Below are 14,943 nucleotides of genomic sequence, written 5' to 3' on the forward strand. Positions count from 1 at the left end.
CGTCTTTGTGCACCGTGTTGTTTATCTGATTTTCATTTGTTGCAGGAAGTTGGATTTTTCCCAACAAAGTGGTATTAGCGCCATGGTTGTTGATTGAGTATATTTAGAGTAAAAGACATTTTTTGTCCTAGATTTATAGTGGCACAGACAATTTTAGTCCATTTTTAAAAAATCAGACAATTTGTGGACACTATTATTGTGACGAGGACAATTTTGGTCCTCCGTCAATATTCCCGTTAGATGGCCTGTTAGATAGGGGGTAATTTCGTCTTTTCAGATCTCCTTCCTTATTCCCCTTTTCATTCCCGTTCTCAGCGAGACCTAACATTGGAAGACCTAATGGCGGAGCTCTGCTGCTTTTCCCTTGCTTTAATGGCGGCTTTTCTCTTTCTTCTCCATCAACAACATCGGTGTCTGAACTCCATGCCTTGAGAAACATTATTCTGGAAACATTAGTACATGTGGCACAACTCTACCTAGGTTTCACTAAAAACTAATCCAGATCGAAACCCAAGAAATTAAAACTATCCTGATGATAAAGCTTAGTGTATCTGTGTATAATTCTTCTTGTATCTCCACAATGAGCCTTCACTGGATTCCTGCCTGATTCAACACTGAATTCATACCCAAAAGTTAATAGATCAAAGTCCACAGTTTCTTGAACAAAAGGATTTGTTTTGTCTCTGAAAGAAAAATCTAGGATGAGTTTATGTTGTGCTTTCATCTTTGTCATAGGATAATCAGATCCCAGAACTGGAGATTCTACATGACTGCCTGAATCTCCTCACCTTTGTAAATATTAATCCACCCCAAGAAGAAAGAGAGGGTCGGGATGCATACAAGGTGCTCGACGAAATGCCAGACAGTGAAGATAACAATTAACAATCCCACCATTGATAGCTAACCGATGTGGATCTTTGTTGATGATTTCAAAATTCGATTCACCAAAGATTCCTCCGGTTGCCCGATCTTTTCCTCACCAAAACAGCAGGAACAACCATTATGGTTTATGGGTGTTGGAGATGGAATTGGTTGATGTAGGGGTTGGATTTGGGATTATTTTTGTGTTTATGTATAAAGATATTTCTGCCACACCTTGTTCTTAGGTGATAAGGAATGGATGACATCACAAGATTGGATGATATCTTGATAAGCCTAAAAGAACATCTCTCAAATCACAAGAGAGACAACAAAATGCCTAAACATTTTCTCTTGATTCAATATCCAAAATTCTCCCTACAATATGTTGTTTTAGCCTCCTTTTTATAGAAGACTATTTACAAGGCATTAAAGAACATTCATCTCCCTTGAACTAGTAACATAGATATAAAGAAAACAAAAGGTCACTAATTAAACTTAACATAAATGCATTTTAATTAACTAAAATAACTAAATTTTAATTATCTGACTTCATTTCAATGATGATCAGGTTCAATGAGTCTTCTAAGACCTTCTTTATATTTTTGGACCGACATAGTGATATTTTAATTTACTTGGGTCGTGTCCTCATCATTAACTGATGTGGATCTTTGTTGATGATTTCAAGATTCGATTCACCAAAGATTCCTCCGGTTGCCCGATCTTTTCCTCACCAAAACAGCAGGAACAACAATTACGGTTTATGGGTGTTGGAGATGGAATTGGTTGATGTAGGGGTTGGATTTGGGATTATTTTTGTGTTTTTGTATAAAGATATTTCTGCCAGACCTTGGTCTTAGGTGATAAAGAATGGATGACACCACAAGATTGGAAGATATCTTGATAAGCCTAAAAGAACATCTCTCAAATCACAAGAGAGACAACAAAATGCCTAAACATTTTCTCTTGATTCAATCTCCAAAATTCTCCCTACAAGATGATGTTTTAGCCTCCTTTTTATAGAAGACTATTTACAAGGCATTAAAGAACATTCATCTCCCTTGAACTAGTAACATAGAAATAAAGAAAACAAAAGGTCACTAATTAAATTTAACATAAATGCATTTTAATTAACTAAAATAACTACATTTTAATTATATGACTTCATTTCAATGATGATCAGGTTCAATGAGCCTTCTAAGACCTTCTTTTTTATATTTTTTGACCGACATAGTGATATTTTAATTTACTTTGGTCGTGTCCTCATCATTAACTGATGTGGATCTTTGTTGATGATTTCAAGATTAGATTCACCAAAGATTCCTCCGGTTGCCCGATCTTTTCCTCACCAAAATAGCAGGAACAACAATTACGGTTTATGGGTGTTGGAGATGGAATTGGTTGATGTAGGGGTTGGATTTGGGATTATTTTTATGTTTTTGTATAAAGATATTTCCGTCACACCTTGGTCTTAGGTGATAAAGAATGGATGACACCACAAGATTGGAAGATATCTTGATAAGCCTAAAAGAACATCTCTCAAATCACAAGAGAGACAACAAAATGCCTAAACATTTTCTCTTGATTCAATCTCCAAAGTTCTCCCTACAAGATGATGTTTTAGCCTCCTTTTTGTAGAAGACTATTTACAAGGCATTAAAGAACATTCATCTCCCTTGAACTAGTAACAGAGAAATAAAGAAAACAAAAGGTCACTAATTAAATTTAACATAAATGCATTTTAATTAACTAAAATAACTACATTTTAATTATATGACTTCATTTCAATGATGATCAAGTTCAATGAGCCTTCTAAGACCTTCTTCTTTATATTTTTGGACCGACATAGTGATATTTTAATTTACTTGGGTCGTGTCCTCATCATTCCCTCACTCTTCGAGAAGATTCGTCCTCGAATCAAACTTGCCTCGGTCAAATGGAAATGAGTAAATTTCCCAACGTATGAATTGAATGTCTGCATCAACGGAAGTGTGTGATCCCATGTTTCCTTGAACTTGGCACAACATTACCACAAATGCATTTAACTTTTGATGTCCCTTTGTCACGCTTCCAAACCCATTCTCAATCCTTGAATTACGTTCATGAACATGCAATAAACTTGAATCAAAGATTATTTGGTTCTCAAGTTCTTTTCCCTCATTCTCTTTCTCACAAAGTTCATAAGACAATTCTTCATCCTCATCTTCACTTTTTTTCTCAATCTTTCCTTCTTTTTCACTCAAATATTCCTCATCTTTGTTTTCACATTTTTGTTCACACATGTTTACATCCTCATTCATTTCTTTTGAGCTCTCATCATATGACAAGGAAATAGGAATCGAATTCTCGACCTCTTTTTACTGCAATTTCTCTTCAATTTGTTTGGCAAGGTATAATAAAGTAAACAAGCATTAGCACCGATGAGGAAGCAATCATGCAATTTCTTTTCTAACACCATACACAAATCTGTTCTTGGTAATAACAACGGGTTCAATCACCCCATCACGGATCATCAAATCTTGTAACTTATTGTAGAATTCTTCCACACTAAATGACCCTTTTTGAAGTGTATTTAACTCAAAAGACTCCATGGATGATGTGAAACACTGAACAATAAACTAGAAAACACAATGAATGGCAACACAAAATTTAGACAGATTTTAAGAGTGACTTTGAAGAATTTTCTGGAATGTTGTGGATGATATTTTTACCCAAATTTTTTTATGTTTAGCAAGAACTATGGGTTTTATTCAACCATAAAAATTTTCAGGGAAAAAAGATATGTGGAAGTATTTTTTCCAAAATTTTCTTCTGCACTGGACAGGATGAAAATTTCTGTCCAGAATCTTACGGTTGTGTTGAATTCAGCGATTTTTCTGTGTTCATAGGAATATTATTTTTGCACAAAAATTTCATAAAGCAATAGAGTGATAGGTTGGGTACTTCCAGAAAAAATTTCAACACAGTTGGATATGTGGAAGTATTTTTTTGGAATTTTTCTTTCTGAAGACACAGGCTGAAAACTTTTCTGCAGAAACAAATGAAACAAGAATTGATTGGTAGAGTGTTAACCTTTTTGTGTGAGGAATGAACCAAAAGATCTGATACCAAACTGATGTGGATCTTTGGGGATGAACTTGAGAGTCGATTCACCAAAGAGTCCTCCGGTTGCCCGATCTTTTCCTCATAAAACAACAAGAACAAAAATTATAGTTTAAAGGTGTTGGAGATGGAATTGGTTGATGTAGGGGTTGGTTATGGGATTATTTTTGTGTTTTTGTATAAAGATATTTCTGCCACACCTTGGTCTTAGGTGATAAGGAATGGATGGCACCACAAGATTGGTATTATCTTGATAAGCCTAAAAGAACATCTCCAAAATCACATGAGAGAAAAACAAAATGCCTTAGCATTTCTTTCATTCATCTCTATCTCTAAAATTCTGGTTGTGTTTAGCCTTTATATAGGCTAATACATAACTTTCAAAGGGAAAACAAAGAGTTAAGAGTCTCCTAATATTAAATTTAACATAAATGCATTTTAAATAACTAAAATAACTACATGACTTCATTTCAATGATGACTATGTTCAATGAGCCTTCTAGGACCTTCTTCTTCATAATTTTTGGACTAACATAATGATCATTTAAATTTTTGTAGTCATGACCTCATCGCATTGGCAACTACATGCCACAGTGACACTTCATGTCACAAGAATCATAGTTCCAAGTTCCAAGTTCCAAGTTCCAACCTTATGGCTACCCCCGACCTTATTACAGTTCCAACCATTACCTCCGAGTGACCCCTGTACTTCTGAGTCCAACCTTATGCCTCCGGGAACCGTCGTTCCCCCGCCAACAACCGCCAACATTTCTGCCAACAAATCAGTACACGAGGGTACAGTTCAAATCACACAACCGCCAACATATGAGCCTACGCTCAGGTTACACCACCAATTTCATTTCATGGCCACCACGAGGACCACATCTGTACCTTGGTGATTAATGTCCCATACCATTAACCGTGCAATCAAGGTACATCCCATACTCATATTTTCATCACAGGAATCAATCAATGGATCATGTTGGTCCCAAAGGGGTGTGGTAAAAGTCTAGAGGGGGGGGGGGGGGGTGAATAGACTTTTTACCTTTTTCGCGAATGCAACAATTGCTAAGGCAACAAAGAGATCAAGACTCTTAACTAGATTGTTAGAGTCTTGTACGCAGCGGAAAAACAAAGTAAGCCTGTGTGATGGATGTGTCAAGAGTATCCATGTGATAAGCAGTAAGTAAATAAGCAGTAAATGACACAAGGCAATTTATAGTGGTTCGGAGGTGATGTAATCCCCCTACTCCACTTGCTCTTATCGTCCAAGAGCAATTCACTATATCCACCACTTCTTGGTTCCTAGATACAATGAATTTCTGTGATCTAGTGCTTTGATCACTAAGCCCACACTAATCACGCCCAGTGCCTCCAACACTACTGCTTCGGATTTCATAGCTCCGTGCTACATTCCAGGACTTCACGGCTCCGTGCTACTTTCCCCCCGTCTTCCATGATCCGGTCGACGTATCCCGTGATCTTGGTGCTTTGATCACCAAGCCCACACCAATCACGCCCAGTGTTCTCCAACACTGTTGTTTCGGATCTCACAGCTCCGTGTGACAATCCAGGATTTCACAACTCCGTGCTACATTCCTCCCGTCTTCGACGTATCCCGTGATATAGTGCTTTGATCACAAAGCCCGCACTAATCACATCCAGTGTTCTCCAACACTGTTGATTCACTTGTTTATAGAAAAACAAGTTTCACTGACTTTCCAACTTTGAGACTTCTTGAATGGATCTTCAATATGTAGCAAGTCTCTCAATGATGAAGAATTAAAACACTCTTGAATATTTTCTCTTTGAGCTCTCTGAGTGTTTATCTCACTTGAATATATTCTCACTTTTGAGTATAGCACTTGTTCGTATGTACTGCTTGTTGCTTGTGTTGGAAGTGAGTTGATCTGCTTCATTCTTCATCCTTTTATAGCTGGTTTTGAGAAGTTGTCTGTTGGAAAAAGACAATCTCAAATTTGAATTGTAGATCTCAAATTTGAATTCCAAATCTCATATTTGAATTCTTGTAGCCTTTTGCAGAGAATCTGTAGCTTTCTCAGAAGATCATATTAAAAATAATATCTCTGATATTTTGGCCGTTGCTTAGCTCTTGGTCCATGTGAAGAGACTTAAAATATTTCTAATGCAGATTTGTCTTCACGTGAAGGCTTCTTAAAATAATTCTGATGTAGATCTTGCCTTCTGGGACTTTCATCTTCTGTGTATTTTATTCTCTCTGTATGGCTACTGATGAAGTGTTTCGGCCAATGAGATCTCTTGATCTTGGTCTCATTTTGATGGTGAGAATTCAATCCTTGATTGAAACTTAATCTCCAACTTCAGCTCTTACTATATATAGCTTTGGAACTTCATCTCCAACTTCAGCTCTTACTATATGTGGCTTTGGAACTTCATCTCCAACTTCAGCTCTTACTATATGTGTCTTTGGAACTTCATCTCCAACTTCAGCTCTTACTATATATAGTTTGATGAGACTTCATCTCTTTGACTTTGACTTGCAAACTGCATCTCTAATTTCATCTCATACTGCATCTCTAACTTCATCTCATACTTCATATTGACTTGACTTATGAAGACTTTGACTTTGCAAACCGCATCTCTAACTTCATCTCCAATCTCTATTATTTAATTGATTTTGAAACTAATCTTGAAACCTCTGCTCCAACTTAGTCTCGAAACCTCAGCTCCAACCGCTGCTCTTACCTTGTCTCCAATTTCTATTATTTAATTGATTTATTATTTAATTGATTTCGAAACCTCTACTCCAACTTCACTTGAATTGATTTCAAAACCTCTTTTGAAACCTCATCTCCAACCGCTGCTCTTACCTTGTCTCCAAGTTCTATTATTTAATTGATTTCGAAACCTCTACTCCAACTTCACTTGAATTAATTGATTTCGAAACCTCTACTCCAACTTCACTTGAATTGATTTCGAAACCTCTTTTGAAACCTCATCTCCTACTTCATCTCCTTCTTAGTTTCGAATTACTTGAATTAATTTCGAAACTTCTTTTCAAACCTCAGCTCCTACTTCATCCTCTAACTTCATCTCATACTTTGCAAACCGCATCTCTAACTTCATCTCCAATCTCTATTATTTAATTGATTTCGAAACCTCTACTCCAACTTCACTTGAATTGATTTCGAAACCTCTTTTGAAACCTCAGTTCCTACTTCATCTCCTTCTTAGTTTCGAATTACTTGAATTAATTTCAAAACTTCTTTTCAAACCTCAGCTCCTACTTCATCCTCTAACTTTATCTCATACTTTGCAAACCGCATCTCTAACTTCATCTCCAATCTCTATTATTTAATTGATTTCGAAACCTCTACTCCAACTTCACTTGAATTGATTTCGAAACCTCTTTTGAAACCTCAGCTCCTACTTCATCTCCTTCTTAGTTTCGAATTACTTGAATTAATTTCGAAACTTCTTTTCAAACCTCAGCTCCTACTTCATCTCATACTTTGCAAACCGCATCTCTAACTTCATCTCGAAACTGATCTTGAAACCTAACTTCATCTCCAATCTCTATTATTTAATCAAACCGCATCTCTAACTTCATCTCCAATCTCTATTATTTAATTGATTTCGAAACTGATCTTAAAATCTCTGCTCCAACTTAGTCTCGAAACCTTATTATTTAATTGATTTCAAAACCTCTACTCCAACTTCATTGAATTGATTTCGAAACCTCTTTTGAAACCTCAGCTCCTACTTCATCTCCTTCTTAGTTTCGAATTACTTGAATTAATTTCGATACTTCATCTCTTGGAACTGATTTAAGGCTTCTTTATAAAATTATAGGGAGTGAGTTTCAAACCTAAGACCTTGCGATTTATACATCAAGCTTTCATCCATCTCGGCTGTACGAATTATTGGTCATTATAGCATTCCTTTTGATGTACTTCTTTCTTTCCATAGATGCTTGATCTTCAAGATAACTTCATGAATTTTGGTTTGCTTCTCGTTTCTTCGTATGAGATTCATCAGTATGACTTCTTCTTTGAGTTGGGCGTGTGGGCTTATTTTAGTATACATATCATATGCATACATTTTCTTCTTCGTATTTTTCCCTTTCTTCATATTTGTTAATTTTCCTTTCATGGTCTATGACACGCCTAGACTTAACAAAGAAAATTGAGGATTCTAAAATACAATTTGGCATATCAAAAACTATTACAATATATTCCTAACAATTTCCCCCATATTGATAATGTCAAAATCCTATACTCAGTCATTGGCTTTAAGTCTTTTCGAAAAAATATTTTTGCTCAATTTTATTTGACAAAGCCATGATGAGTTTAACAAAAATTTTCTAGGGAAAATAAATTGACTCGTGAATTAATTTTAGACAAGTTCCTAATACGCATATTGCATTTTTAGTTCTAGTCATTTTTCTCTTTTGTTATGCGTTTTACATGCTTGTCTTTTAATTCACATACTAATTACAAGTTAAGATATCAAAAACAAATATAGACCACTTTAGGAAATTAACATAACTTGTACGATCATAATAAGGGAAAATACTTGATAATTTTGAAACAGTAGTTTTACAAAAAGTTTTGAAAAATAATAGGATCAGATTACCTCTTTTGCCTCTTATCACTTCTTCCGTTTTTCAGGACATATTTGATGTGTTCCCTCATCTTGTACACATCATTCTTGATACACTCACAGAAGAATTCTTTGTTGACTTGTCCGGCGAGGTAATTTTCATATGTTTCTTTCAGAGTTGTTCCCGGTAGAACTCCAGCTTCGATCCATTCAATGCATTCATTGAAGCTTCTACCATGGCCAAGAGAATTTCCTGTGGTTCGTGTGAGTTTTTGCAAATCAAACCACATATCCATCTTCTTTCTCTTTCTCTGTTTTTCCTTATTCTTTTCAGTTACCCAGTGAGCTACTTCAGCTGGGGATTGCTTCTTGATCATGGCAGGTGCGTTTTCTTTGGTCCATACGATAGATGGTATACCGGTTTTGGAGCAATTGAACCAATCATCAGCTTTTCCTTTTGATGAACCTGCACCTAAACCATAGTTAGAAAATTGAGCAAAACCCAAACCACTTGGAGATGTTTGGCGTCCACGGCCTCGGCCTCGGCCACTTGGTGGTGTAGCTTGTGGTTGCCCAAAAAAGTATTCTTGTTGTTGAGCTACCATATGACTGAGATATTCTTCCCCCCTTTTGGCTTTATCAGCAAGGAAATTAAGAACTCAGATATCTCGGTCTTGGTTGGTTTCACAATCTTGATTCCTTCACTGGCTACGTCAGAAGTATTATGCAAATTTTCCAACTTCTGAGTCATAGAGGATAGCTCAATTTCAAGTTGATTGATTCTTCGTTCTTGATCTTGTATGGCCTTCAGTTGCCTTATATGACGTTCATAGTTGATCTTTTCGGCTTCCTCATTTTCTTTCTTTAAATTTTTGATCACTTCAATCAAGCTGGCAGTGATGTCAGCCTTCAAACGGCTTTCTGTTCTGTCGATCTTGGACTCCAAAGATATATGCTTTTCAAAGATTTGTGTGAAATTTGACCTTGTGTTGTCAAATTCTTACATCGCCATATGTCCTTGATCCTTCAAAGTAGTTCCGATCTTGTGGCAGATTGTATCTCCAGATTCGGATACTTTGGCAAACAAAGTTGTCAGCATATCATCTTCATCTTCTTCAGGCCGGTGGTGTGTTGTCCAGTTTAGATTATGTAAGGATCTGAGAAACTTCCTTCTTGAATCTGCTAGAACTGGAGTTTCCACAAGTTGTAAGCTTCTTCCTTTAGATGATTCGGCCATGGTGGTATTTTCTTGACAACTGGCTTCTTTTCTAGGATTTTCTCCTTCTGTATTGACTTCCTCTTCTCCTTGATAATTGTCAATATCTTGGGAGAAACTAGGATTTGAGAGAATAGGTTGCTCAGACAATGGTCTGTCTTCTAGTGGGGATTGGAAGTTTGTATTAGCCTTGACAGAGACATTTTGTACTGCCACTTCAATTAATTGTTCCCCCCAATTAATTCTCTATTCTCATTCAGAACTTCTTCACTTACAGGTTCTCCAATTTCTTCTCTAATCTCATCTCCAACATCTTCTCTTATTTGTTCTCTGACCACGTCAACATCATCCCTGCAGAGTCATTCAATTCGGCTTGTGGACCATCAACATTACTCAAAATTTGGTCATTATTTGATTCAATATTTGTCTGTGTTTCGGCTTCAATGACAGGAATATTGACCAAATTTAAATCACCAATCACAGCACTGGTTTGGTCACCATCAGCAATATTTAGCACGGGTGCACACACAGATATAATATCTCCTTCATTCCTTTCTCTTAATGCATCAAGAAGATTATCAGCAATATTAAGAGAAGGTTCACCTGGATTGTGATGAGTGTCCACAATAGATCTTTGCAGTGCAATCTGTAGCTGAGCTTCATTAATCTTTTCCAATTGAGCTGGTGAGATTTGAGTTGCGTTTTCTTCGGCCACAGCTGCAACAACTTTGCCTCTTGCATTTTTCTCTTCAAGTTTTGATCTGTAAACTTGATCGATGTTCATCTTGAGTGCCTCTAGTATAGAATCTGTTCCACACCACTCCAAGGCAAATTCTTCACTTCCTATCAATTCTGAAGTAGTCTTTTGGATGAATGAATGATATTTTTTAGTTCTCCAATTTATCCATTCTTGGACTCTGTTCTGCTCGTTCATCAAGTTTGGATCATCTTGGATAGTGTTGAACACTACCGGTCCGGCACTTGCTTCTCCTGTTGATTGACTTGAAATTCTTCTTTGCAGCTCATTGGAAACTCGCACTTCAACTCCTGCTAGTTCCATCCGTGTTGTGTCATCAATGGGTTCAGTTGGCAATCCCGGATGGCACATATTTTGAGCTTCGTCTTCAATCACTCCTTGGAACGGTATAACTGTCATGGCTGTGCTCGTGGCTTCTTGATCTCTGATGGTTGGATTACTGGACCCCATAAAATTACTTGCAGTTGATGCGGCCCTATTGCTTCTGATTTGAGATCCTCTTGATTGAGGTGTTTTTGTGCTTGCAGAAGTTCCTCCTTTGGATGCCTTTCTCTTCTGACTTTTCTTCCCATAGTCTGGTGAAAACTTCCTGAATAAGTACATATAGATTCCAACACTTTTGTGTTTTCTCAAAGGTATTCTCTTCTTCCTCAAAATTTCTCCAATGACAAGTCCATAGCCAACACCTTGAAGAAATTGATCTCCTATGAGTGGGCTTCCAACTGCCTTTGCGGCAAGGATAAAGCCTATGATTTTGGTAAAAATGTAGTTCGCCCAATTGAACTTGATTCCACTCATGATTCCATTCATCAAGCAAATATATGGAGCAGAGAATTTTTTCAAAGTTCCCAATTTATTGTCCAGGGCTTTGTAAATTACGTCCAACAGCATCTCATATTCAGGCTTCAAGAGATTTTTCTCATCGCATAAATCTGGTATTTCTGGTGTTTTTGGACCTCGGATTTCATCCCAGAAATTTTGAAGATCATAATGATGAGTATCCACAAGGATTTGAGAATTTGAAAAGTTGAAACAGCTTCTGATGTCTTCTTCTGAAATTTCAACTTGTGTTCCGCCAACAGTAGATAGAATTCGGTCATTCTTCACGTTTGCATGTAGGTAGAATTCTACCACATCTTCTTCAAATGCTCCAGAAAACTTGTAGGAGAGAAAATCATAAAATCCACAGTTCTTCAATGCTTGGATGATCTTCGCTGCTAGAACTTTGTCTTGAGCTCCATTCATGAAATATTCTCCATTGAGAACCATTCCTACCGTGAGTTGTTTCACAAGCACGGTTAAAGTTTTGGATTGTTCTATTTGCGCCATTGTGATCGATTCGGACAGTGATTGAGTCGGTTCACTAGTACAAAATAGAGCAAAGAAATATGATTTTAGGCTACCCTTCTTTAAACAAGGGTAGTGCATTGTTAAAAAGAAAAGGGACGGTGGCATACTTGTAAATAAATGAATAAGAAACCGCTACCGTTTTTACAAAAAGGGTAGCAGTTTTTTCTTCAAAAAAAAGATGCGGTGGCATAATTGTAAATATGAATACTTTCCACTGCCCTTGCTCGTAGAAAGGGCAGCGGGAACAAGATTTGGAAACAAAAATTTAAAAAAAAAAAAAAATAAACGATGACAAAAAAAAAAAAAAAAACAGATCTCGCTAGACCCTAGCTGCGCTCGCTCATATCTCAACTCTCCTCAACGCCTCTTCCTGCTTCCGCCGTCACTCTCACCACACCACAGACCACACCTCCGCTGTCGCCCTCACCACCGCCTCCCTCATCCTCCCACGACGCCGCTTACACCGCCTCTCTCACCACGACTCCCTCAGCCTCGATCAAAAGCCGCCGCCGCCACCAAGATAAGGAATCCAACGCCTCTCTCATCAGCCACCTACGACCCCGCCACCACCGTCGCCAAAAGCCGCCGCCGCCACCAAGATAAGGAATCCAACGCCTCTCTCATCAGCCACCTACGACCCCGCCACCACCGTCGCCATCGCCGCGGCTGCTTCTGTGAATTCCACTGTCGGCAGCTGGTCCGTAGAACTGTACGTGCAGGTATTTTTTTTTTCTTTTTTGTTAAAATTATTTTTTTTATAATTATCATTGTAATATATATTATATTTGTTAAGTTTGATAATTTTTATTTCGAATTTTTAGTTATTTGTTGTTATTTTTGTTGTTATACCCTAATATGTGTAAAAATATGAATTTAGTTGTTATTTTTGTTGGGATTATGTAGTAATGTGTGCATATATGGCATAATATGGGTAGAAGTATGAATTTTGGTTATGAATTTTGATTATTATTATTTTATTTAGAATTTTGACATTTTAATTATTTAATTTTGAATTTTATAATTGTATATTTTGTATATTTTGTTTCTGATAATTGTATATTTTGTTGTATGCTTTCATGCAAAACAATATTGTTATCACCATCTTCTGGCCACGAGTAATGAAATGGGATTACAAGCGATATGTTTTGCAGGCTGTATCTTGAATCTTTGATTTTTATGTTGATCGATGTGTGAATGTATGAATGAGAAATGTTTTTATATTGCCTAAGTTTATTGCTAATTTGTCATACCATTGTGGTTTTCTAGTCTTTATTGAAGGTTCTCTCGTTGTATTGGTGCTTTCAGATTCATTAAGCCCTTGAAACTACTGCTGCTTTGAATGTTGATTCCAGTTATCTAAATTCTGAGTTAAGATTGATTGATGACTAGGTTTGCCTTAATGTGGTTCTTATTCTACAAACTTTTTGTCATAAAAAAATTTCATTTAAAGTTCCCAAAATATTCAAAGTTCTAATTATCAACCTTAAGATGATGCCTCACAGTTCATGTGCAGAATTTTATTTACAGGTGCATTCTTCTCTCCAAATCATGGAGGTTACACAAGAATTGTTTGGATCAGAGTGATTCACAAGGCAGGGAGGTCAATCAAAGGAAATGAAAAGAGCAAAAAGGTACTCTTTCTGAAATGAAAAGAGCAAAAAGAGTTATTTACAGCTTTTGCTTATTAAGATTTAGATATCAATAAAGTTGTGCACAGGTAGGAAGTTGCGTTGTTAGTAGCTGTGATTTTTTTTATCAAAGATGATTAGGCAGTAAGATAATAATGAGCTCCGCTGATGAAAGTAACACTGTTTTCTAATAGACACTTTTGAAAAATGAGGTCCTGCAATATTGGACGTTAATGTGTTTGTCTATGCTAGCATTCAGAGGTGAAAAGCTCTGCGATTTGAGACCGGGATTTATGGGAATTTACTTAGAGCATGAATGTTGTCTCATTTCCATCCTTCTTGCTTCTCTAAATTCCAAAATGGGTATTGAAAAAAGTCAACATCTGAAAAAAAAAAAAAAAAAACAGATTGTGTAGCTATCTTTTCAGATTGTTCTAATTTCTCTAAATTCCAAAGTGGGCAACACCACCATTGACATGCTTCAACATGACTGCGATCTCATTTGTAGTTTTACTGGGTTAAAGTTAGGTGAAAGCTTAGAAGCTTCTGTCAAGCTCCAATTGTATCATTGATGGACACTCCAAAGTGGTCATAATCTATTGCGTAATTGATCAACAAGAAAGTTAATTGATTTTTTTGACAAGGCTGCACTGTGACAGTCTTGAGGTTATTATAAGTTTTTACCAAGCATGCTGTTGAGTTCAAGGAGTCAAAGCTGCAACACAACAATTTTCAACTGACAGAAATAGTTTCTAATAGCCAACTTGGACAGACCATCATCGGACAGTAATAACCAACATTCAATTTCAATGGTTTGTCACTTTGCTTGAATACCCTAATGATCTGTAATTTATCACTTAATATTGTGAGTCATAAAAGATGCTTATTAGTGTGCTTAATAATTGCTTATAACAGTGAGATTTATTTTGTATGAATTAAACATCCCTTTATTTTTCTAGTCCAAGTTGGGGGAAGAAAAGTGAGTTTTGGGTCTTCTCTTTGTTGGCCATTGGCATCTCCATTATCATGAAATTTGTTTCTCATATGAGACCAGGGAAAGATGAGAAAAAAACAAGAGAGATACTACACTTTTAGTGCAAGACTAAGTCAAAAAGGTGCTGGTAGTAAAATTTATAATTATGAATATTTGGAAATTCTAAAACACTGCAGTACTGCATGATGGAAGAGATATATGATTGTTGTAGGAGGGGAACTTGGGGTAGTTAGCCATGGGAGAATTTCTCCTGCTCTTTGTATTTTCCTTACTATTTTCCATACTACCCATTTCTCCAGCAAGAGATGAAAAATCCCATATACACATATGCTTTGGTTATTAACAAGCATGAGGTTTATACTAGTTATTCTCTCAATAATAACTCAATTATATCTATATTAGTTTTAACTAACACTGGTTTTATCGAGCGCTTGGTGTGGGTTGGTGGGATGAAA

The sequence above is a fragment of the Ipomoea nil genome, unplaced genomic scaffold (assembly GCF_001879475.1).
Source record: "Ipomoea nil cultivar Tokyo-kokei standard unplaced genomic scaffold, Asagao_1.1 scaffold2735, whole genome shotgun sequence".
Lineage (NCBI taxonomy): Eukaryota > Viridiplantae > Streptophyta > Magnoliopsida > Solanales > Convolvulaceae > Ipomoea > Ipomoea nil.